At 35.5% G+C, this 26,690-nt stretch overlaps 1 pseudogene; it reads left to right on the top strand.

Moving 5' to 3' along the window:
* The first annotated feature begins 15,372 nt into the window (after nt 1–15,372).
* On the top strand, nt 15,373–17,460 carry LOC149261660 (5-methyltetrahydropteroyltriglutamate--homocysteine methyltransferase 2 pseudogene; annotated as a pseudogene).
* The last annotated feature ends 9,230 nt before the right edge of the window (nt 17,461–26,690 follow it).

Raw genomic sequence — 26,690 nt, 5'->3', positions numbered from 1 at the left:
AGTTTCATTCACCTAAGGTGAATTACCCTTTCAAATGCAATCCCTCTTGATTGGAATATGAGTAATTTGTTGCCCTCGTTAGAAATAGTTGGTAGGAGCTTTCAAAAAACATTTCAACTCCACCATTGAAATTTGGGTTAGTAAGATGATATATTTAAAACACGGGATGAAGGAATGGGATAAGATCCAAAAAAAGGAACAGAAAGAGGAAATGATTCATACTGAATCTGAATATGACAGAATTTTTTAGGCTTATGTAATCAACTTTTCTCAAAGAGGTAAAGTTTTATATCTGTAGGCTGGAAGAGGAAAAATACCATATTTTAAAATTTGAAGAAGAGGAAAGGATAATGGAAAGAAAAGATATTTGTATTAAGGAGGGTGATCGAAATACAAAAAAAACTCACATGCTTGTAAACTTTAGAAAAATTCGCAATTGTATTTAGGAGATTAAGGACAGGGAGGGAATCATTATAATCTCCCAAAAATATCTTGAGAGGGAATATAGGGAACACTTTATGGGTCTTTTTAAGGATCCTAGTAATAATACTCTAACTCCCAGTTGCAAGTTCTAAAAAAAATCCCAAGATTCCTTTCAGAGGATGACTCCTCTAGAGTTGGAAGGCCCGTAACTTTGGATGAAGTCAAGGGGGTGTTAAAACAATTTTCTAAAGATAAAAGTCTCAGTCGATATGGGTGGAATGTAGACATTTACCTACTCTTTTTTTAAACTAATGGAGAATAATATATTATAGGTGGTGGAGGAGGCTAGAAGGAAAGGATCAATTAAGGGTGTTATTAATTCCACTCTTATTACATTAATTCCCAAGTGTTCAAAGCCTAAGAATTATAATGACTTTAGGTCAATTTCATTGTGTAATTTGATATATAAAGTTATTGCTAACATAATACCCATCCAGCTAAGAGATAAACTTGCAGAGATGATTTCTTTGGAACAATTTGATTTCCTTCCAAATAAGAAAATACTTGATGTTATTGGAGTAATTCAGGAAACCCTCCACCATATACAATGTAAAATATTGGATTCCATGATATTAAAAATTGATCTGGTTAAAGAATATAATAAAGTCAATTAGACTTTCTTAAGATTGTTTCTACTTCGAATTAGTCTTGATCTGGAAGTGACTTACTATATCATGGGTTGTGTAACCTCAAGAATTTTTATAGTGATGATAAATGGTTCCCCTTCTAATTTTTCCTCATCAAAAGGGGGATGAGACAAGGTTGTCCCCTGTCTCCTCTTCTTTTTTTTGTTAATAGTTGAAGGGTTCAGTAGGATGATCATTCAAGCAAAGAGTACAGGAAATTTAAAAGGGGTCAAAGTTACAAGATCTATGAAAATTACACATCCCCTCTTTGTTGATGATGTCTTAATATTCAAAAATGGAACTACTACTAAATGGGAATGTTATGCTAGAGTTATGGCTCTCTTTTGTCAAACCTCAGGTATGGAAAAATACTCATTTTTCGAGAACAGAGTAGAGGATGGCATTCTTGACTTCATAAAGTCTATTCTTCCTTATAAAGTGGAAGTTCTAACTAATGTTTAAATGTGCAGGTTTTCTTGAAACCGAACGGCTACATTTAGGAGGATTGGAGTTAGATCCATAAAAAGTTGATAATAGAATCTCTAACTGGTGTTTTAGGTGGTTCTCCTCAGGGGAGATGATCCTAGTTAATTCAATATTAGAAAGTATCCTTGTCTATTGGTTGTCACTTACAAAAAATCCTAAATATATCATTAATAAATTAAGACATAAATGTTTAGTTTACTATGGAATAGAAAAATGGAGAAAGGAATACATCTGGTAAGGTGGGAGACTGCATCTAAGTGAAAATCCTGAGGGTGATGGGGCTTCAATAATTTATTTTTGATTGGAACTTCCCTCTCTATGAAGAGCGTGTGGAGAGCCTTAAATGGCTCTTGCCTTTGGCAACGAATTACAAAGGATAAGTATTTAAATAACATATATGTCATTGCCTAGCTTACACAATCCAACCCTATTTCATCTAAAGAAGGCCCAATCATATGGAAAGACCTCATGGATCCTTTTCACATCTATCTTCTTGGATTCCATGGAAGATTGGGAATGGGAAACATATTATTCTTCGACTGGATCCTTTCATTCGAGGTACTAATTATTGCCTTCTTTCTTTGAGTTCATTAATTTACCTAACGTAAAAAGATTTTTCAAGATGAGCCACATTAAAAATACTAAGCATAATAATGATTTAGTTGGTTATTGGTTGAATGCTTGTGATCTTGGCTTCTCTAGAAATTTTGTGTTGGAATGGGATAATTTTATTAGATGCCTTTATTTAAATGGTATTTTCATAAGTGAGGGGGGGGGTGGTGGGGGGGTGGGGGTTTCCCTTAGTTGAAGTTGGAATAGAACCACTAGTCAAGTAACAACTAGAGAAGCTTATGCCTCTTTATCTCTTCCCCTTATTAGTATATCGTTTCGCAACATAAAAAATTATGGAATTGGAAACTTCCACAAAAAATGAGATGTTTTCGATAGCTCATGTTGGAGAATAGAATCCTCACTTGGGATAATATGCTAAAAGGAGGCTTTTCTGTCATAACATCCATTGTCTTTGCAAGGCTCAATCAAATAATTAACCAACTCTTTGTTCATTACTCAGTATCAAAGGAAGTTTGGCATAACACACTACAAATTCTTGACTTACATGTTTCAGCTTATTTTATTTCCTTTGAAAATTGTCTTAGATACTTTGACTCATATATGAGAAATGATAAGACTCTCCCTATCTTTATAGCTTGGGGTTTATGGAGAATGAGGAACAAATATATTTTTGAAAACCAATCAATAAATATGGAGGCAGTTATTCCCAAAATTATAAATTTTTTCAAGGAGTATACCATGGCTAGACCTTGTGTTGGTTCTTGTTTGTCTAGCTTTCCCATTCATGAGTTGAACTATCTAGTAGGCTTCCTTAATGGAGCCTCTCAAAGAGGTGTGTGTGGGAGGCAAGGTGCACTCATTAGAATCCCTCGAGATAACTCTGATCATATTTGGATTAATCTGGAACAAACTACAAATACTAAAGTTAAGTTCATGGCATGGTGGTCTCTCCTAGCTTTCCCTATTAATAAAAGGATATCCAAGTTACAAGTCTTTGGGAAGTCAATATGCATAATAAATTGGTTTACAAGTGTTCTCTACATGTATCAATCTATGCTACTAGTAGCACTAGTTATTGGCATTAAAGGAAAGGTTACATACTCTCTTTCCAGCATATTTAGAGGAATTGGAATTGAAGGGCGGACTCTTTAGGTAAAAGAGCTCTCACCTCGGCCCCTAGAATCATATTCTTTGAAGAATCCCAATCCACAAATCCGATTGAAAGAGGTGGCTTTCCTTGACACCACGTGACATAATCTGACTTAGTCTTCATGCAGATGGTTTTTTTAAATCTTTAGGTTAACTTAGTGAGAGTTCTTGGTCCAGTTTAGTGGATGTGGTCCAATGGTTAGGTTGGGAGGCTTTCATGGCAGGACTATGTATGACTGAGAATTTAGCCAAAGTTCTTCACATTTTCCTTTCAAATACTATTATAGGTCACTTGCTGTACTATGATGGAGTTTCCACAAATTGTTAATATTTTGTAATGGTTTTTTTGGGCAATTCGTCTATATAACAGAAATATCTCAGGTAAGATCCATAAGGTCTTGCCTGAATTGCCTTTGTACTTTCCAGATGTCCTGTGTCAAGCTTCTGGCTTCCATTCTATGATTTGTTATTATGATCTGTTTTTGAGAAGATTTCTTCAGCCAAAATCACATTATAATACCTTTGTGGACGCTTTTCGAAGCAAAGAGTGTGGTTCATGGTCACAACAAGTTGAACAATCAGATCATGGCTGCATGTTAAATAGGAAGAGCAGATCTGTTTTCATGGCTGCATGTTAAATAAGGAGAGCAGATCTGTTTTCATGGCGGCATGTTAAATAGAGAAAGCAGATGTATTTTGTTATTATGATTTGATAGATTTAAAAGTTATTCTTGAGAAATTTGGAAGTGATATTTACCCTTGTGCGAGACACGTCCCAACCCCACTGTTCTACGTGCGTCCCAACCCTACTGTTCTACGTTCTAAAAACCAGTGCAGCATACAGAGATTGTGTGTAACAATGCTGGGGATCGGGAGAAAGGAAGGCAAGGTTAGGGAGGTACCTGGAACTGGAGAAGTCGTAGAGTTTGCCTGTGTTGGAGAAGACGATCACGGCCACTTCCGCTTCGCACAGGATTGACAGCTCTGATGCCTTCTTTATCAGTCCTTTCCGCCTCTTTGAAAACGTTACTTGACGATTGACTTTGTTTTCGATCCTTCTCAACTGGACTCGACCTCGCCCCATCTTCAACAGGACCTTACAAAGCTACAGCTGCAAGTATTTATCTTTCTCTTTTACCTCGTGAAGGCCGCTCGCCGCTTCGATCCCTATCGTACTTACTCGGTTTTTCTGTAAGTACTTTTTTCGATTAAAACCTATACTGTTGGCTGAGTTTGGATTTGTTTAATTTTCGCATTGCAATGTGTGCGCGTGGTAGTGAATGGGGCGAGCGTTACAAAACCGCACATCAAATAGTATATTTCCATGTGAAGGACAAGTTTGCATATCTTTTCCTGGCACCCCACCCTAAACAAGATCGGAAGTTCCATAACTGATGGTCCATTTTCAGTCCCCATTAAAGGATACAGTTATTCTGATGGTGAATCGTGTCCACATATTTTACAATTGTTAAACAATAGGGCGGTGCGAACGAGACTAGTCCCACGAGGAAGACCCCTAGATATGCATTGGTTCGAGTATTCTTTCATATAAAATCTGTCAATGTCTACGATGTAACAGTGCAAGTGGGGAGGTATATAATACTCAGTCTCCCACAGCTACAAAAGAAAATAAAATATAGATGGAGGAAGATTCTCTCATATATACAAAATATGATATGATTCGAAATTATCGGGAAAATTTCGATGGTGATATCGTCCATTTTAAATTATATTCATCATGTACACTCGATCATTGACAATTGGTATGAGCCAATTGGGCTTACCCATATATATATTGTATAAATTTGCTACATTCAATTATATTCATCATGTACACTCGATCATTGACAATTGGTATGAGCCAATTGGGCTTACCCATATATATATTGTATAAATTTGCTACATTCAATTCAACGCTGCAACACGAAGGCTCTAAGACTAGACCATGGCATTGTATTTTGATAACATAATGAATGTTTTTCATTTAACGTTTATTATTATCATGACGAAAGCACATTGATATGAGCCTTTTTTAATTAAAGTTTACCTTCTCAAACTTTCTCTAATCGTATATAAAAATTAGACGAATAAGATTAATACTATTCTATGACCTAATGCTTCCGTGATTAGATTTTGTTTTGGTTTTATTATGGCAATCATCTTGTTTGAGCCATGACAATTGAACCCCATTTGTTTGATGATGGCTCCCATACTATAAATTAGAATTTGCTTTTGTTTCATTATGAATATCATCTTGTTCGATCCATGACATATGAACCTCATGTGTTTAATGACGGCTCCTAGACTATAAAGTATTTAAACAAATTGGTCAATAGGAATGACGTTGTTTATTTTCTCGTGTTGTTTTTAAATAAAAACAATTAAATATTTTCAAAATTTTGTTAATCTTAAAGTTGTAATTTACTTTGGGGAAAAGTTTTGTTTATTGTTTTGACTTTTAAAATTGGGGTAAATTTGTTAATATTATTGTAATTTACTAAATTTGTTAATATTAAAGTTGTAATTTACTTTTGGGATTTGTTTTATTGTTTTGATTTTTGAAATTGGGGTATATTTTTGGGCTAACATTTTCTAAGGTATTCTATAAGTTAGTTTTGAATTTTTGGTTAAAGAAAGGAGTTGATAATGAAGAGAATATTTGCAGTGATAAAAAAAAATTATTGTTAGATTTTTATTTTTATTTTTAATTTTAATTATGTTTGCTAAATTGAGTAAAAAGATATTAAATAATAAGTTTTAAAATAAATAGTAAATTTTGTAATAATTTTAATCTATATAGAATTAATAATAATAATATTCTCTAAAATTATTTTAAAATAATTAAGAGTGGAATATAAAAATGGATTAAACCATTTTAAATACCATCACTCAAAATGATTTGAGTAATAGTATATGTTAAAGTTTTATTATACAAAAATTATAGCTACTAAACATTTTAACTTTATAAAATAATAAATTTAAGATAAGGTTTATTCAAAATGTCACAAACAATATGGTTTACATGTTTATACAAATTTCCATGACAATATTTAAACTAGAAATAAATATTATTACTTTTATGAGTTGGGATAGAGGTCCAATATAAGCCTAAAATACTATGGAATTTAGTAAAAGATAAGGTTTATTTTCTGAAACTCTCTTACCTTAAAAAAAAAAATTTTTATGTTGTCTTCAATTAATTGAAAAATGAAATTCCCAATGGTTTCAATACCTTAATTATTTTTAATTTCATAATGATAAGTCAACATAAATCACGTATCCACTTGGATTTTAATATAATATTGAAGTTGTTCCATTTACCTCCTTACTTTTAGCATGAGAAAATCATCTTGGATTTTAATATAATATTGTTGTTCCATTTACCTCCTTACTTTTAGCATGAGAAAAATCATCTTGAATGTGACACAAAATGATAATGCAAATGTTTCATACAAATTATTGACCATAGGGTTTGCTCACCATCTCTTCACCTCAACATCATCAATTTGTTATTACTATCAAAATTTTCACTAAGATACTCTATTCTCAATTAAGCCAATGTGAAATTATTCATTCACAATTAACATAATATAATATCTTGAGAATAGGACCTTCTAAGTTCTCCATGAATTCAAAGACTCTAAGAAAAATAAGGCTTTCTATACTAAAAAAGGACACTAGCTACAATATGACGGTTATTGGTTTCAATCTCGTTGTCTCAACATTTCTATATCTTTGTAAGTCTATCTTTTCTAGGGATATCATCCCTTTTAATGAGGTTAGTAGTTACTATCTACATCATTTTGACAAAATTGTTGAGATAGGATTTTTAGGTGCCTCTTTCTGTGTAAGTTTGGAACATTCCTTTAATCATAGGTATTTATCTATCTAGGAAAGAATCATCATTCATAAATACTGAAAAATATATGAACAAAGGCATCTTCTCTTCTATGTTGCTTGAGATAGTTTTCCTTATATCAAATAGAAAATCATGATTTTTATTAACTCTATTTGTTTTCTCTTAATGTTCCTCTTCAATCTCCTCATGCATATTAGTAGTGAGAAGCTCAACAAATAAAGGTTTCAAGTCCAATAATCCTTCCATCTCTGTAATTTTAATCTTCTCCCTAATCCTAACATTTTTTTGTAAAATATATTTTGTATTAGTTTATTAGAAATTTCAAAATACATAACATGTTTTTCAAATAGTTGGTTATCCGGGAAACCCAACAAATAGCAAAAGTATAGACTTTATGTTCAAAACTAGAAAAATGACTCCATGTATGCCCATGATACCTATCTCTATGGGTATAGATAAGATTTGAAAAAATATAAAAGAACCTACATGTTTAAACATCAAACGATCATTCTATAATATGTAAAGTAGCACAAAGAGAATTTTGGAAGTCTCCATGAGAAAAATTAACCTTGCCAAGAGGTTGGTGTTTATCTTTTTATGTTAGAGAATACCCTCATCCAACTATAATAATATCTCCTCCTTGGATTCATCTTGGTCCTATAATACTTTCCTCACCACTGTCTTGATGTGCCAATATAACTCCACCATATTCCAATATTTTATGCCTCTATCCCCATAATTCCCCACATTAGTTATCCCAATTCCATTGTCTTTTTCAATATCCCAGTCATGCATTGAATGCTTATCTAGTTGAATTTTTTCCTTATTTGTTAAAATTTTCTCATGAATTTGCTATGGGGAACTATTCTTAATGAATATTTGTATCTTCCTAAGCAACCTCCTAAACATGAAAGTGAGAGGGGATTCTATTTTTGTAGAATACACTGTGTCTTATAATTTAATGTATTAGGATAACATAAAACAAACTAAGAGGTAGAAGACCAATGTGACTAGTCAAACGTAGGGTAGAATAGAATTGAGGGGAGTCAAGTTGCCAAAACCAAAAATTAGAAAAATTCAGAGAACAAAATAATTGAAGGAATTCATATGCAGAGATGAGTACTAGAAACCAAAGCATACCATGCAGCATGAACCTTGAAGAGGCGTAATAGAAACCCAAGATTCACAGATCCTATGCCTATGAAATGTAAGAAAGGTTGAGGGCCCATAATTTTATTGTGGTATGGTGACATTTTTGAAGTATGAAAATAGAATGCAGGAAGGTTTGAACAAAAAATCTAGATTGGCTATACTAGAAGCATCAATGTTACACATATACCAAAAATATCCATTATTGTACATAAAAATGATTCATTGCGACACCAATGAATACATGCAACCCTTTCCTTATTTCGTTACCTTTTGTCATAATGAACTCAAGAGAGGATGGGGTGGATGGATATAAAGTATTCATCATTGCAAGCCATGTTGTCAAGGGCTTCCACATCCCTTGCACTAGAATTGGGAATCATTATCCTATTTTTCTAAAGCGTTATATCATTTTGTGGTGGACTGAGGTTAAGAAGGATCTCACATTCTATCTAGAGGAAGTTGTAGAATTGATATCCCCTCATTAGTGATCTTATCTACCATTTTATTAAATGAGTTCCTTACATGGAAGGGTACGAGGGTTGATATTGTCAGGATGAGACTGAATACATATCTTAAGAAGTGTGTGTGATATTCTTTGCATTACTATCCATAAATGCTATATGTTAATCAAGTGCAGTGGGGATGGTAGTCCACCGTATTCAGGAGGGTTATAGAGGTAGTGAATGCCCCCTTTATCAAGAAGTTTAGATGGGGGAAAATGACCCTTGTATGAGGGTTAAGGCGAATTTCCTCTCGAGAAAACTAGATGGTCTTTTACTTTTGATTTTGGTAGTATTTTTCACGTGGTTTTTTCTAAAAGTGGTTTTATGAAACATGTTTGATTTTATCATGGTTTTTTAGTTTTAATGAGATAGCCACAATTGTGCTCCAAACAAGGGTAAATGTATTTCCATTTTATAGATGCCACGAGATATATATTTTACTATAATAGAATATAGAAGAATATATTGAAAAAATATTGTTGTATTTCTCGATTTAATTTCTATGATAAAATCTGTGTCAATGTGCATGTTTTCCGTTGCATCACTTTGTTTTTCTAAGAATCTATTTGCAATAATTATTTGTATGGGGTTAAAAGGTACATATGGTATCAAAGTAGTTTTGTCTTCAAGGGGATGCCTTTATGGCTAAGGGTTTTTTCTCAAGCCTATTACGATGGGATATCTATGGAAGTGATTCTGAGGGAAAAATAAATGGAAAATAGCTTGAATATAGGTATCGAAAAATTCAATGGGAAAATTTTTGAGTTGTGGAAGTAAAACTATAAGATATTTTGGTGGAAAAATATCAATGGCTCATTGTGGTTATGATTTCTACATTGACAAGGATGTCAATAGAAGACTATACTAAGTTGGATCAAAAGGAAAAGAGCACAATATGACTATTTTCCTTTAATTCAATATTACTAAATGTTTCAAGAAAAACTGTGTCAAAGTATTTTTGGAACAAGTTAAGGGATTTGTATCAGACCAAGCTCTTGGTGAACAAATTGTTCATGTTGAAACAATTATATAACGTAAGGATGAAGGATGAAAAATTGGTCATAGAGCATATGAAAGAATTTAATACTATTGTAAGTTAGTTATTATCTAATCATAGTGAAAATTCATATGATTAAAGCTTCATCAGTTTGTTATGTTCTATACCAAATTCATGGGGCTCTTTGTTTGTTTCTATAGGTAGTAATGAAACTACGTTAAGCCTTGATCAAATAGTATCATCCTTATTATTGGAAGAGATGAAACAAAAAACATGGAAATCTGAAAAATAGATGCATTGTCTATAAGAGTATGGTCCAAGAATAGAAATAAAAATAAGTCCTCCAGTGGGAAATCTAAATCTAGAGGAAGATTTAAATCTCCAGGAAATTTTGTAAAGGTATTTTGGAAATGTGTAAAATAATGACATTATAAGAAAGATTGCAGATGAAAAATTGCTAATAAAGGGAAGGGATTTTAAAATTCTCCTTCTACAGAAGCAAAAACCTCATAAGATGAATGAGTGGATGTGCACTTTTCCTCTTCAAGTAGGCATGTAGATCATGAGTCATGGTTGGTAGACATAGGTGCATCTTTTCATAAGAATCCTCGCAAGGAGTGGTTTTAGAAGTATGAAAGACTCGATGGTCGTGATGTTCTATTTGGAGATGAATCAACATATACAATCATAGGAAAAGGAAAAGTCAAGTTGGTGCTCATGGGAGCAAGGAATAGAACACCTTATAGTGTTATGGACATCTTAGGATTGGCCAGAAAGATTATTTTTGTAAGAAAAATGAGTGATGCAAGTGTAAAAATAATGTTTCAAAAGGATACTCATAGTATGGTTCAAGGAGCAATGGTATTGATGAGACGAGTTTAGTTTGAGGCTCTGTATAAGCTAATAAGAAGAATTGTTAGTGATGGGTGCAATAGTTCCACTATTCCTAAGGGTGGAGAAAAATAAGGAAAAACTCCTACATTCTCTGGAGAAAAGACTATGATGTGGCATCAAAGAATGGGGCATGTTCGAGATAAGGGAATTTGAGTATTACCTAGTAATGATATGGTAAAATGAATGTATAATTTCTCTATGAATTTTGATTTTTGTGAACATTTTTCGTATGGGAAGCAAATTGGGTATGATTATCCTTTGGCTTTATGAGGCCAGAGGGAACATTACAACTAGTGCACGATGATGTGATTGGACCTGTGTTAGTTCCATCACTAGGTAACTTTATGTATTATGTTTCACTTAATTATTGATGAATACATAGATTGATTTTCTTGGTAAGAAATTTTATAAATTTAAAGAGTTTAAGGATCTTGTGGAAAATAAAACAAAGAAGACAATTAAGATGTTGAGGATAGATAATGGTGGATAATTCTATGGGAATGAATTAGAAGAATTCATTAAGAAATGTAGTGTAGTAAGGTGGAATGTTATTCCATACACACATTAGTAAAATGGAGTTGAAAAAAGGATGAATAAAATGTTGATGGTGGAAGCAAGGTACATGCTCAGTGGTGTTGTGTTAGGATAGAAATTCTAGGTAGAGGTAGTGGATATTATGTGTTACGGGGAAAATATATTACCATCATAAATATTGGAATATAGGAATCCACATGAGGTATCGAATTATAAGAACCCTTATCTTAAGCATATTGAGTTATTTAGACGTGATTATTATGTACACGTTCCAAAGGAGAATAAGAGTAAACAAGATAATAAAGTTGAAAAGTGTATCTTTATTGCATATAAAGATGGTATGAAAGGTTGTAAGATTTAGAAAATAGAAACTATGAAGGTGGTGTATATTCTAGATGTGGTATTTAGAGAACCTAAACATGTTGTTAAACAGGAACGCCTATCAAGGGAGAGAGAACATGAAAATATATAGTTTGAATTGAGGTATGATGAATCAGACTCTACAAAAGAAAACGAATCAAAGGATGAAGAGTTATAGAATCTAGCACTAAGGGGATCAGTTTGGGAAAGAGGCAAGCAAAAAAAGTATACACCAATTGATTTCCATTTAATGTTTGTCTCTTTATTAATGTTGATGATCCTAGAAATTCTAGGTAGGAAGTGGATTAAGAGAACGAAAAAATATAGAAAAAGGACATGGTTGGAGAAATGTCACCCTTGGAAAAGAATGGGGGTTGGGGTCTACTCGATTTTCCATCTAGAAGAAATCTCGTTAACAAAAAATGGGTGTTTAAGAAGAACTTGAATGTAGAAATAAGAATGAGGAATCACAATGTTTGGTTAGTAGCAAAGGGTTATTCCTGGGTAGAGGGAATTGACTTTGGTGATATTCTTTTCTCCTTACCAAGTTAACTTCTATTTTATTTCCTTTATCAATTGTTTCTACTTTTGATATTGAAGTAGAAGAGGTGGACATGAAGACAACATTCCTACACGGGAATCTAGAAGAATAAATATACACGATGCAACCATAATTATCTGCAAATAAAGAGAGGAAGAGCTAGTATGGAAACTGACAAAGTACCTATATGCGTTAAAGTAATCACCAATGATGCGGTATCAGTAAGAAGTGAAAACTTATCTTTCCTCTAAATTTGACATGAACAATCTCAGTGTTACAAATTTTATCTTAGGCCTGTAAATTAAAATATATCAAGAAAATAGGTAACTTGGGTTAAGTAAGAGGATGCATGTTGATACAATATTACAAAGGTTTAATATGCATGAATATAAAATGATAAAGGTTCCTGTTCCTATAGGTTTAAATTTATCTACACATCATAGTTCCAATATACAAGAAGAATAAGATGACATGTCTCGTGTTCCATATGCCATTGTAGTTAAAAATAATGATGTTTGCAATAGTTTGAAGTATACCACACATTTCACATGTTGTGGGAGTATTGAGTAGGTATATATAAAATTGAGGAAGGAGCATTGGAAAATAATTAAAAGGGTTTTCAGGGAATTGTGTGGCAATATTGGCTATGAATTATGTTGCCAAGGAATACTAGGATGGGATAGAGTGTTGGAAATGTATGGTTTGGTTAATGAAAAATGGGATAGATATCCAGATCACAAAATGTCTATGTGTGGGTATGTATTTAACCTATTTGGAGAGGAGAAATGAGTTGGATGAGAAAAAAACAATTTATAGTGGCACTATCAACTATAGAAGCTAAACACATGGAAGCTACCCATGCAAATAAGAAAGTAGTATGGTTACAAAGATTGTGTTTAGGTATTGGATTAGTAAAACAAGATATAAGGATATGTTTTCACATTCAAAATACAATTTTCATGTGAAATAAATTAGCTTACCATTAGAAGACAAAGCATATTGATGTTGAGTATCACTTTGTGAGAAATATGATTGAAGACAAGAAAGTGCTACTGGAAAGGGTGGATACTTTGAATAATGTTGTAGATGTATTAAAAAAATATGTGACCATTAAGAAGTTATCTTGGTGTAGAGAAACAATAGGTATTACTATCGTGGATTGTTGACCATGTACTCCTGTGACCACCTATGTGGAAAGAAAACATTAAGTGGGAGAAATTTGGTTATATGCTATATTGTTTGCACAATTATAACCACATGTTGAATGTTGTGTCGGGTGCAGAGAGGGGCTCATAGGGGGAGCACAATGTATGTGTTCCATTACATATTTTATGTTTTATTAAAAACATGTTTACAATAATTATTTATACAAGGTTAGAACCTACCTATTCTAGACCGGATTCCAATCACCAATATTTTGACCATTTGTTGATGGTAGACTCTTTTTTCTTAATTATCAAGATGATAATATGTAAATCCATTTCCAATATCACTTTTAAGTATTATTCTCTAATAGCTCTTATAAGTTTATTCTTGAGTTCACAGAGCTTGGCAACATTGATATTGTTGGTGCCAATGCCACTAGTGTAAATACAAGGAATGTTACATGAATTATCCTTGAAGATCCTTCCACAACCTAATGGCCCTAGATTACGTCTTGAGGCACCATAAAATTTGATCTTTATGAATCCTTGTGGAGGAAAACCCTAGTGATCTAAGATAGAAATGTTAAAGGGAGACAATTTCATTTGTATTCTGAATGTACCTTGGGTTTATATTCAAAGCAATAAGAACCACGATGTATTATTTAGCTCCTTTATAGTTTGAGTATATCTAAGGGTTGATGAGGATGGTGCCCTCTAAATTACTCCAAATTCATAACAAGATTCACTATACATTCTATTACTTAAATTTCAAAATTATTAAATTCGATTCTTTCTAGGCTTTCCACAGGAGAAATCCATAAAGGAGCTCCCAAGCCCTATTGATAATAAATTTATTTCTTATATTTTTCCTCCATTATATTTTATTTGTTTCTAAGATACTAACTTAATATCACAATAGAATTATTATCCCATAGAATCAAAATAAATGATAGACATTGAACATATGTTATAGGGATTCTTCCGATATCTAACATAAGTGATAGTACGATGGCCCTAGGAAGCCCCTTTTAATGATGTTCTACTACTTTGAAGTATTTTTTCTAGTGTAAAGTATTTCTATGAGTAATTTGTGAGTAGTTAACTAACAAAAGTTTGGGACTTTGGGTCATACGCATTATTTCCATAATTTTCCCCAAATCTCCTATTGTGGGAGAGTTTGATTTCCCGTAGTCAAATGGAAAGCTTTTTTTTTTGGTAAAATTTCCAACTAGATTGTGACCCGTCTCAATTTATCATGCTAATTATTGATTTGGATCTTTCTAGAAGTGAGCTTTAACCAATTATTTTTTCTAAATTAGTTAGTTTCCAGGGTAGTAACCATTGAATTTTCAGCAACCAAGCTCTCCATTACCAATATATATTGCAGGAGTTGATTAATGGAAGAGTTTAACTTTGTTTAGATCTTTCAAGACTTATTTTAGGTTTAAGAGATCTAATTTATCAGTTCATTTAGGAAGACTTTTCATTCCTACTTCAGACGTTCAGTAATTTTGTATTTTTTTCTTAGTTATAATTTTAGTGGTAGATGATGCAAAAAAACATCATTGAAAATGGGCATACCTCATTATACCATTCACTCTCTCCTATTTTACCATTGTTTATGAAGGTTTTAGCCTACTAAATTGTAAAAGAAAATTATGATTAGTAAAATTAATTTATTCTTAATAACTTTTTATATAAAACAATTATTATGATTTATATAATACTTCATAACATAATAGAAATAATTTTCCTCATTTTTAATATATCTCTTCATCTTAAAAAAATTACATTGTAAGTCATTTTTTTCACAATTTTTTTAAAACATAACATGTTTATTTATAAAACCGTTGTTTTAAATAACTTATCGATATTATATTTCTAATTAAGAAGTTGATAACTAATTCCATGACGTCATCCTCGAGAGCTTTCCCTCGTAATCGATGTGTTTTTGAAAATACATAAAATTCTGTCGAAATGTAGAAATGACTGTAAATAATTCATCAAACGTAAAAGATGAATGTGCTGACGTGATCGAAACTGCGCCAACCGTATCAATCCTTAAAAGAAATGACTGTAAATAATTCATCAAACGTAAAAGATGTTTGTGCTGACGTGATGGAAACTGCGCCAACCGTATCATTCCTTAAAAGAACGTCTGTTCATCCACTTTATATATTTCCGTCCGTCGTATATGACCTCGTGACTGAACGTAATTAAATTGTAAGTTTTGGAAATATTTTGAAATTAGACTTCATGACTGAACGTAATTGAATTGTAAGTTTTGGAAATATTTTGAAATTGGATGATAAAATTGGAAATAATTTGAAATTGGATAATGAAGTTAATATGAAATGTGAGATTTAAAACTGGTGGACTAATAACATCTTAATGAATCAAGTACTTAATCCTTCTACAATTTACAATGAGAGTAAATTTAATTTATAGCTAATTATGTTATTATTTTTGGAAATTTCCAATAGAAAAATGAAAAAATTAATTTTGATGTTTATTAGGTTAAAAATAGCTTATTAAACATATTGTTTTTTCATCTAGTTAATGTATTTAACTCTTTTTTTCTTATAAAATTTCACAATAAATGCTCCCAACTTTAATTTAACAGACTCTTTCCTAAATAATAACTTTAAAAAATTTACTATCACGAAAAATTTCCTCCAGAAAAGCAAGCAATGCACTACTATTTGATTATCAGGCCACCCGCCCATCTAGTTTCAGTTCACCTCTTCTATGTATAGTCCGTCTAATTTTTTTTACTAAAAGGCCGAAATGTAAGGAGTTGGACGTAAATTGAGGTATCTTGAACACGAGTTGGTTAACATAATTTTTACATACACATTTTTTTACGACTTTTGTTCGTGTTGGAATATTATTTCTTACTTATTTCAATTGTGACTTTCCAGGTAAAGAGTCTGTTCTATTCTATAGGAGTGGTTTCCCTAGTTTAATGTGTAGGAGATATTCTCTCAACCAACATATTGTATGTATGTCCAAGATAGTTTTATATGTAATATGATCTGATTAATGAATGAGAAGATAGTTTACACTGTGAGTTTTTTATCATGGTATCAGAGCCCTAAGGGCCTGGCCCAGGGCCTGGCCCCCTGAGGGCTTGGCCCGCCTTGGGCTAAGGAGGCTTGGCCCAGCATGGGGCTCAACAAATAAAAGAATATATTTTATTTTTTATAATTTTTGGTTTGTCCATTTATTTAGGCCCACCGGAAAAGCGATTCAAGTTTGCCTGTGGTGAAACAACAAGAACATTGGTGGTGCAGCGGATCAGTGGATTTTGGACAGTGGTGCCGTGGATCGGTGGATCTGCATGGTGGAACTGTATGACTAGTCGACCCATGAAGGGGATAGTCACTGGCCCAATGACAATTTTGAACTCGTCGTTTGTTAGAAATGATCAACCAAGATCTAAAACTTGCATGCAAGTTGCCTTGCCCATCAAGGATGAGGTGGAAGATTTGGAAGTGGGTGGAATTCAGGTGATTCAAATTGATGAGGCAATGCTTAGAGAAGGTTTGCCTCTACACAAGGCTAAACATGCTTATTACCTAGATTGGGTTGTACATGGATTACACATCACTAACTATGGTGTGCTACATACCACTCAGATCCATACTCACATGTGCTACTCGAACTTCAATGACATTATTCATTCTATCATTGGTATGGATGCCGATGTAATCAGCATTGAGAATTATCTTTCTGATGAGAAACTTCTATCAGTTTTCAAAGTGGGTGTGAAATCTGGTGCCGGAATCGGTCGTGGTGCCTATGACATTCACTCTCCTTACATTCCAAGAGTAGAAGAAATTGTAGATTGTATCAGGTAGATGCTTGTTGTGCTCTGTTGCATGGCTATATTCACTGAGTTGCTGATGGTTCTGTTGTTGTGAGCACTATAAGGGAAGTTGCAAAAAACATCATTGCTTGGAGCCGAGCCTGCGGTGAGCATGGACCTGAATCTATGTGTGAATGATGCTTAGTAGATGCTTTCAAACTCTCAGGAGAAGTTTGGCATGGAGCTACAATGAGGGACTCAGGATGGCTGGCTGTGCGACTCTTGAATCTCGGGGAAATCCTGAAACTGTTTCAGGATCGATCATGGCGAGACAAAGAGAAGCATGGTAGTGTTTCATCAAAGAAGAGCCTGACAATCGTGACAACCATTTCCCTGGTTCAAAGGCCTTGATGGTGACAACGCAGATTGCGATTGTTGTGAGAACGCATATCACGACAGATCGACAGTGAGGCTTTGATTGACCTCACAACCCGACCATGTTGTGCCTGTATGGTGAGATTCAGTTTGTGTTGTTGTGAGAATTCTCTGCCAAAAGTTTGTGGATTAGGTTAAATGCAACCCTCACATGCACAACTGAGTCAAAAACGAAGGCAAAATCAGTGTAGATCGGCGATCTCTGGCAGTAGATCTGGAGTTTTCTATAGTTCTCTGGCAGCATATCTCCAACGATGTGTCACCTGGATCAGTGGATGGTGGAGAGTTGACTGTGGTGTGATTGTTTTTTTAGATAGTGATCTAAAATAATCTATGGGTAGAGATAGAGAAATATGATGTTTGGTTAATATGAAAGTTATTTTTATGTCTTGGAATCATGCATAAAATTATTGTGCCTTATTGAGCCTAGTCAACTCAATTTAGGTAATGTTATTTTGTTAAAATTCACAACTCTAACAAATGACGACATGTTAAGCATGGAGTTCCAAGATTTAATTTCCAAAGAAAAAGATGCCTAGGATGTGAAACGAGCAACAACAACGATTAAACGATGATGCACAACTAGGTGAAAGTTAGTGTGATTTTGTTTTTGTTTATGGAATAGACTCTATTATGTTGTAATGTGAATCACATGTAGTGGTCTTTGTAATGTAGGTACCTGGTAACTCCAAAAGTTGGAGTTGTGTTGTAAGCCTTGTAACGCATGTGTACCCCATCTAGTTCGTGGTATCTAAAAACCACTTTGTATTTGTAGTGTCGGTTTGTGGTAAGCTAGAAACCACATGTAAGAGTGAAGTGGTACAAAGATTCCTATTGGCATGGTTTAGAGTTAGCCGAGAAAACCCTTGGCCTGGTTGAGTTTGGTCTTTGGTGAGCCTTAATGGCTGGAGTGCCCTAGTGGCATGTTTGTGGAACAGAGTGGCTAGACTACCTTAGTGGTTGATTTGTGGCCCAGAGCGACTGTGGTGAGCCTTCGCGGCTGTCTTGAGCCTTCATGGCTGAGTTGAGCCTTCATGGCAAAGTTGAGCCTTGGTGGTTGTGTTTAGCCTTGGTGGGTGAGAGCCCTTGGTGGCATGGTTAAGTGTGATCCGATAAAACCCGGAGCATGGTTATGGGTAATCTGATAAAACCCATGATGATATTGGAGGGGGATTTATAGGTACAAGTACACGTGTGCAGTTATAATGGTTGAAAGAACCATGTATGCGAAGGACATCCTACAAGACTAGCGGTTGCAGCAGGTTAGTACCCATGCATTACGGTGGATGGTTTCTCCTATATATGGACATCAACATATTCTTTTGTGTTTGACAACAACTAGGCTTTGCAGATTGATATCAAGACAAGTACTCATTAAGGGGGTGTGTTGAAATATTAATTCCTACTTGTCTCAATTGTGACATTCCAGGTAGAGAGTCTGTTTCTATTCTATTGGAGTGGTTTCCCTAGTTTGGTGTGTGGTTGATATATTCTCTCAAGCAACAGATTGTATGTCCATGATAGTTTTCCTATCTTGAGACAATACTCCTGTATATATATAATATGATATTTGATTAATGAATGAGAAGATAGTTTACACTACGAGGACTATAACCAAATTTTATGAAGAACCAGCCTGAGGTGCCCCCAATCAAGGAAGTCATATTCCTTCAGTAAATCAACCTTCATAATAACAACATTTAATTTTTTTTGTATGTATCAAATGCATGCATTCCTGTGAAATCACCATGACATCATGGATTTGTCTATTCTGAAGAAAACTGAATTGTTCAAGAGAGATGAATCTTGACACTGTACCCTTCATCCTATTTACAATCGTTTTTTATATAACCTTATAAATAAGGTTAGAGAGCGAAATGGGTTGAAAATTAGTGAAGGTGCCAAAGGGGATCCATTTCGGAATGAAGGCAACATATGTAGAATTTATATGTGGGTGTATGTATCCCTTGGACCTCGACTCCTCCACCATGCCAAGAAGATCATGTTTAAAGAGATAAAAAAAAGTGAGTAAATAGTTCCATCAACCACCCATCTGAACCCGGACTCTTGTCACCCATAAACAATTTTAACACCCCAGGACTTCCGCCTCTGAGACCACTTTGAAAAGTTCAGAGTTTGTTTCTGCATCAAACATGGTGGGATATAGTTCCACACCCCATATTTGGTCCTTAGCACAGGCCACTTCTCTTTCACTGTAGGCCTTCTGAAAGTGTAAAACAACAAAATTGCAAATATCCCCCTGCGATTGAACCTGATTTCCATCAGCATCAATAATCTCCCAAATGGAATTTATTTTTCTCCTCTGATTTGAGAATCTGTGAAAAAAAATTGTGTTACGGTCCCACTCCTGAATCCAAATGGCCCTGCTCTTATGGTGCCAAGTAGATTATTTAATAAGGAGAATATTATTCTTTTTTAGTTCTTGTTCATGTATACAATTTCAGATAGCATCCAAGAGGTAGTGTGCACGCATATGGGGGCGATGAGCATCCATTTCCCGCAAAATATCATGAAGATCCTTATTCATTTGATATTGATTTTTCTTCTGCCAACCTTTAATCTCCATTCGAAGGACCCCAAGCTTATCCAGGATATGCGCCATGGGAGATGAGTCTTGTACCCCATCGTGGGTCTAGACATCATGCACAAGAGCATTAAAATTTGGGTCATCCAACCACACCCGATTGAATTTGAAAGGAAAACCACCTCTAAACTCCCCCTACCTCCATTGTAAGATGATGGGCCTATGGTTAGAGATATAATTGTTTCCCACCTCATATTGGACATTCCCGAGTCGCTCCACAACCTGCTCATGCAAAAGGAAATGATGCCTCCTCTTCGCAGCATAAGCCATCCCTACTCAACCGTTGTCCCATGTTGGAGCAACCTTAGAAGGGCATATATCAACATAATTATAGTCCATGATAGCTTCTCTAATCACCTCTGCCATAGTGCAACTTTTCTAGAGCGCCCCCATACCTCGTGCAAGCCAATTGTGCAATTTAGATCACTTGCAATGATGAGGGATACCAGCACCAGAATCCTCGACGTAATCAATTTGTCCTAAGAAACAACCCTATTCTTGTATGGGGCGTACACATTTAGTATATGAATGTGCCCCATAAGTCCCTTGATATTTCCATTAAGAGGGATGCCAACAAAACATGAATAAGCCCTAACATTGACCCATCGAGGGTCCATAGAGCCACTAGTCCTCCGGAAAGACCAGCAGCAACCGTGGCAGCCATATGCCAATGAAGAAGCATCCTCCTGACGTAATTTATCAGATGTGGTACCAAGTGCATGGTTTCTTGTAAAAGGATGATATATGGACGAAAATAAATATAAAGTTGCTTGATGGTTAGATATTCTGGAGCAGCCCCCAGGCCCTAGATATTGAGTGATAGAATGAAAGTCATGACAAACCAGGTGCCCACATCCGTACTCCAAGGGCCCGAGAAGAGGGAGTAGCTGCAATAGGAACCTTAATGAGGGTGCAATCATCAAATGAATTTAAAGGGAGAGGCTGAGCGCGCCCTCGAAAGTGTCTATTGTCACGGTTTTGTTTCCAACGGATGGTGATATTGCCCGCAGAGGAGGGACTAATGTGAGAGGATCAATAGCCAGTGGCTTGTGTATAGTAAGAGTACAAAGATCTGGGGTCTTCACTTGTAAAAGAAAATGCAGTTCACTACCAATAAATTTTGTAGGGGAAGCAAGTGGCTAGGTAGGTGACATAGGGCTAGTCTGAGACCTCGAGAAATGATGAGTGAATTGTGAGGGAGACAACACAGGAGCATAAATAATATGCGAGGATGAGGGTGTGTCATATGACATGGTAGGGGAGGAATAAAATTATGATGAAGTGAGTCAGCCAGAGGGGAGATTGTATTATGTGGAGGGGGATCATTATCTAATGGGACACCTGATTCATGAGAAGACAATGAGGAAGAAGGAACAGTAATAGGAGAAGAACCATATTTCGAAGACTAATGAGCAGAGAGATGTACAGAATAAGGGACAATCGAAGTGCCTTTCTTTCTCCATGAATCATTTCCAAGATGTGGCACCCCACATTTGTAACCATGATGGTCATCACTAGCATGTGCGTGCTCTGATGCACCAAAAAAAATTCACCCATGAGCCTTACACCTGTGCCCTATATGATGAGGACATTGAGCGAGAAGGTGGCCGGTGTGATGAAAATTTAGACATTAGAAAGGCACCCCGCAAAAATCCAGGTGCTGGGTCAAATGCATTCCCCCCCAATGTAATTCGATATGAACTGGAAAGCCACTTATATACTCCTTGATCAAAATCCAGGAAACTCTTTTATCTTGAGCCCCCAAACACCACAGGTCAACATATATAAACTTACCAATAGCAATCCCAATATCCATGAGAACCTGCTTAGTCAAGAATTCAGTAGGCAATCTTGGCAGTTTAACCTAGATTAATTTGTTTTGGGGGGTTTCTTTCAGACGATTGAAGCCAATATACCAAGAATGAAGTCCCAAAAAACTCTTGCCTTTTATCCATAGAATGGGCTTAGTTTTCATTAAGTCATCCTGGTTGAGAAAGTGGAAATTGTACAACCACGTAATAGTCTAACCTTAGTAGGCATATATCCTAGCATGGACTTTGATTTTGAATCAGCCCAAATTCTCATTGTAGCTTCACTCAGGTCCACCAAATGCCACCTGTCGACGAGATCCCTCTTTTGCAAGCTGGTAATACAATCAATCAACACATCATGGTCGAAAACTAGAGTAGGTGTCAAGGTTGTGATCTTAATAGAGCATTGTTGACACTGGGATTTCCATCTGATTTCTGCGTGATTAACCCCATGAAGATCAGGTGCCGCATCCACACCATCTAGCATTAGCATCATGTCTTTTTGAGCATGACAGGTGTCCGGGACCCAAGTGCTACCACATTGATCCACCTCAGAAGATAAGCTAAAATTTGACTCAACTTCCATGGTGGCACAAATAAATGCCTCCTCTATAGATGTGTCGGAGTTCGGCACACCCATACCCCCCATACTGAACAACATTCAAATTAAACCAGATAAAAAGGGAAAATGTGGAGCGACAGTCGTAAAGGAATGTTAGAGAGGTAGCTCGGTTTTTATGGATATACCCAAGGGAATCACTGCCAAATATCTAGGGATTAGAAAAACAAAAACCACGAAGAAAGTGGACCCACGAAAAATGTTACCCACATCCCCCAAAATGAAGGTATCCCCACCAATGCTCAATCCAAAAAGGATGATTCCAGTAGAAAGGAATATAAAATGGAAATCTTGATATGGGATATGAGGATCACCAATTCACATGGACAAAAGAAACGAATGTCAGAAAGAAATAAAGAGTAGTAGATCGGAGTCCACTAAAAGATTAATGTCCAAACTCCAGCCCCAACATTTTCAAATCCGCTGGAGAATACGACTTTCAGACGCCGGAAAATTCGAACCAACCCATAGCTGGAGCCTAATGAGTGCAAAGCAAAGAGTGTAGAATTTTTGAATAATATAACACTTATTCACAAAGATTATCCCGATTATACACTATTTGCGAAGTGCATGCATAATACATAACCTCCTCTACGTTGATCATCAATTTTTCAGAATTAAAAACAATGAAACATCAATCGCATGCGCACATTAACAAAATATGTACTGGGGAAAGAATATAGCTGAAAACCCCCAACTATCTGTATATTATAATGATAGAGAACATGTAACAATACATAGTACAATATTCCTCACAAGTACTCAGTACTATCTCCACCTGCTACACACAAACTAGCTCAGATCTGAATCAAGTCACAGGTTCAAATCTCCTCCACTGTTTGCCTGCCTCCACTGCACAATCCAATGTGAGAATAGGAATGATCCAAGCTCATTTTCCTTGGCTTGTACAGCGCAATCCTCATTGGCAATCTCAATCAATGCATGTGCAAATCTCATGCACAGTTATAGTCACAACTGATACCAGTGTCACTCTTTCTCCCACCTCTAACACTTGTCTCCATTGAACTGTCCATGCACTGAGTTAACTGATTTATTCTTTAGTTACTTTATGAGTTAATAATTAGTGAATTAATCAATAATTAATTCACATCACTCATCACTAGTGTATTCTGCAGTTAGACTAAATACAACTAGTTCAAACAAGTCAAACTAAACACAACTCCATCAACTCCTCAATCAACTCCACCAAACTCAATCACTTGAGTTCTAACTTAAGTCCATGATGCAATAGATCAACTGACCCATAAGAAAAGCGTATTTCCTTTTGGCAGTTGCATGTGCTACATCCGTAGCTTGAACTGAAGTTCTCCAAGAGGATAAGATAATGTTTATAGTCCAAGTATTATTATGAGCTAATAGTATTCGACTATTCTATTTTTAGCCTGGCAGTCTAAAAATAGACTCTGCCCATATGTCTAAAAATAGAAGTCCATCTATTTTTACCAACATGACCAATCATCCACAAATAGCATCCTGCAACTCATAGACCATGATCCATATGTCTAAAAATAGACATAGTCTAAAAATAGACTTTGCGCCAAAAATAGCCTGCGGGCACACTTAGTGAAGGCGACTCCTTTCCACTAAGCTCCATCATCTTGTTGCATTTTCAACAAAGAGCATCAGAACACACTAAGAGGCAAAATTGATAGTGGGTAAATAAAAATTAAATTTCTTCACAACAACAATAGCCCATGCAGGTCCACCACCAATTGCAAAACCGAAACCCAAAATTCTTGCAAGGATGAGAAATGATGAAAGAGTTTATCCATCAATGTCAAAGAGAGAGAAACCTATTTGGATGTAGACAACATTCCTCCCTGGGGAGACTTGAATAAAGCAAGATTAAGAATCTCAGTCCAGATAAGGACACTTAGATAGGGGAAGGATGTGGGTCATAAGGATGCAAAAAAGGATATATATCGCAATACAAAATATATGTGTAGGGAATCCCACTGAAGAAAAACAAAAAAACATCTAAAGGATAAAGGGACATACTATACAAGAAATTTACCGGTATCACCCATACATCCCATAAAAAAGCCATTGCAGCTAGACCCAGTGACCCCCAATACAGGAAAAATGGCCCCGAGAAATAAGACACAATAACCGAATAAATCCAGGAATGTCAGCATATACCCAATGAACCCTCAGCAATAATTAATAGTGTGAAGATTTGTGAACGAACCTGTATCATTTACCTCCTTGAACACCATTGAAAAATGCTACGCCATTCATCGGAACCGATTCTCCCCAAATCAACAATTCTCTTCAGCTTTATAACTTGTGTCAACTGTCTTTTGTGCATTGTTTCTCTTGACTACAACTCCAAGCAACAAGCTTAGTTGCAGAGCTCACCCTCCCGAGTGAAAATATGCAAATGGGAGCAGAAAATGAGAGCAGAATGCCGCGTCGGAAGGCAGGTGGTCATTCTCATTGTTAGTGAAATCACATAGAAATAACACCGTCAATTTTGTTATAGCAATTGACATAAAATATTTATATAATGCGAGTAACGCTGTCAGGAATCTAACAATTTCTTAAAACCGTCAGGCATCTTATATAATTTCTTAAAATTCAAAAAATCTGAAATATGAACTAAAGGGTCCATTTAACTGGATGCTTGCATTTGTTCCTCCTCATCACAAAGTTTGGATGCTTGTATTTGTTCCTCCGCGTCATAAAGTTTAGATTAACTGTTTGGAATTTTAGACTAACCATTTTCTTCACTAGCATTGATACTCTGTTGTTTAGCACAGTGACATGCATTTAAAAGGCATCTATTCATATAGGTCTTCGCTACTATCAAGCTCATTACAGTGTTCATTTCCCAATATAAATCCATAGTGTTTTCGTTGAAATGGTATTACCAATGTTGCAAATCCACTGCGCGACATTCTTCTGTACTTCAACGTCCCAAAGAAATCAATCATGGATGCTAGGTTCATTTCCTGTTGGACTGTTGTAGAGGTGTCCTCCCAATAAGGACTTAGTTACTATTTTACTTTAAATTTGGATTTTACTATTGGTACGAAGGGTTACAATTTTATTTTAAATTTGGATTTTTTTTCAGAGGAAAAAGCATCATAGATTATATTGAGACAATATAAAAACCATCATAAGTTACAAAAGGGTGGCAAGAGAAGGCACGATCCAAGACATCTCGAGAAACAAGCATAAGTCAGATGTCCGAAAAGGCACCTTGTACAGAAAGACAAATACCTCATCATGGAAACATAAAGAACTGAGAATAGAGGAGCATCCATATTACAAAACATATACATCAGGTTCAAGAACATGGAAAAAAAGCACAAAAAAATAACCAGGAGAAGCACATTCCAAGAATGGCCAGGACATCACATCCACCAATACTTCCATAGACAAAAAGCCAAAGTCATGTAGCGGGCCATTCTTTTTGGGCTGCTTTTTTGGAACTGAATCGAAGATTGCGATGATGCGATGCAAAATGGATCTATAGGGATCCTTTGAGTCTCTGAAAATTTTATAATTCCTCCATTTCCATGTGCACCATAACATAATAACGATGAGAAAACGCCTTGGCTCCCTTTGACTGCACCACCATTCGAAAGCTGCATGGATAGAAACAAAAACAACATGAGGAAAACCAAAAAGAATGGCCAGATCATACCAGATTTGCTGAGAGGATTTGCATTGGAAGAACATGTGGAGATTTGACTCCTCATCAGATTCACACATCGAACACCTGCTTGGGCCGTGCCAGCTTCTTTTCCTCAAGTTGTCCCATGTCAGGTTCTTATTATTAAACACCAACCATGCGAGAAGTATCATCTTAGGGGGGCACCCCGATTTCCAAAGAACCATTGGAAATTTAGAGCTTGAATGTGAAACCTTTGAAGAAATAAAATGAGAGTAAATGTCTTTTACTCAGACTGGCACATGAGCATTTGACATAGTCCAAGTTAGGTGATCAGTCGGCCCTCCACGATGAATCCCGTAACCTTCTAGAGCATCTTTGACAGCTTTCCATGAAGAACTCAATTCCACTGGCAAACCAAGTTCAATGGCATCCCTCCATAAAGGAACAAGGCCACACCATTCGGAAATGAG

The sequence above is a fragment of the Pinus tabuliformis genome, chromosome 6 (genome assembly GCF_031772625.1).
Source record: "Pinus tabuliformis cultivar Carrire ecotype Pingquan chromosome 6, CPIR1, whole genome shotgun sequence".
In the NCBI taxonomy this organism is placed as follows: Eukaryota; Viridiplantae; Streptophyta; class Pinopsida; order Pinales; family Pinaceae; genus Pinus; species Pinus tabuliformis.
Note: the sequence above shows the minus strand (reverse complement) of the source record. Positions and strands in the feature narration are given on the sequence as shown.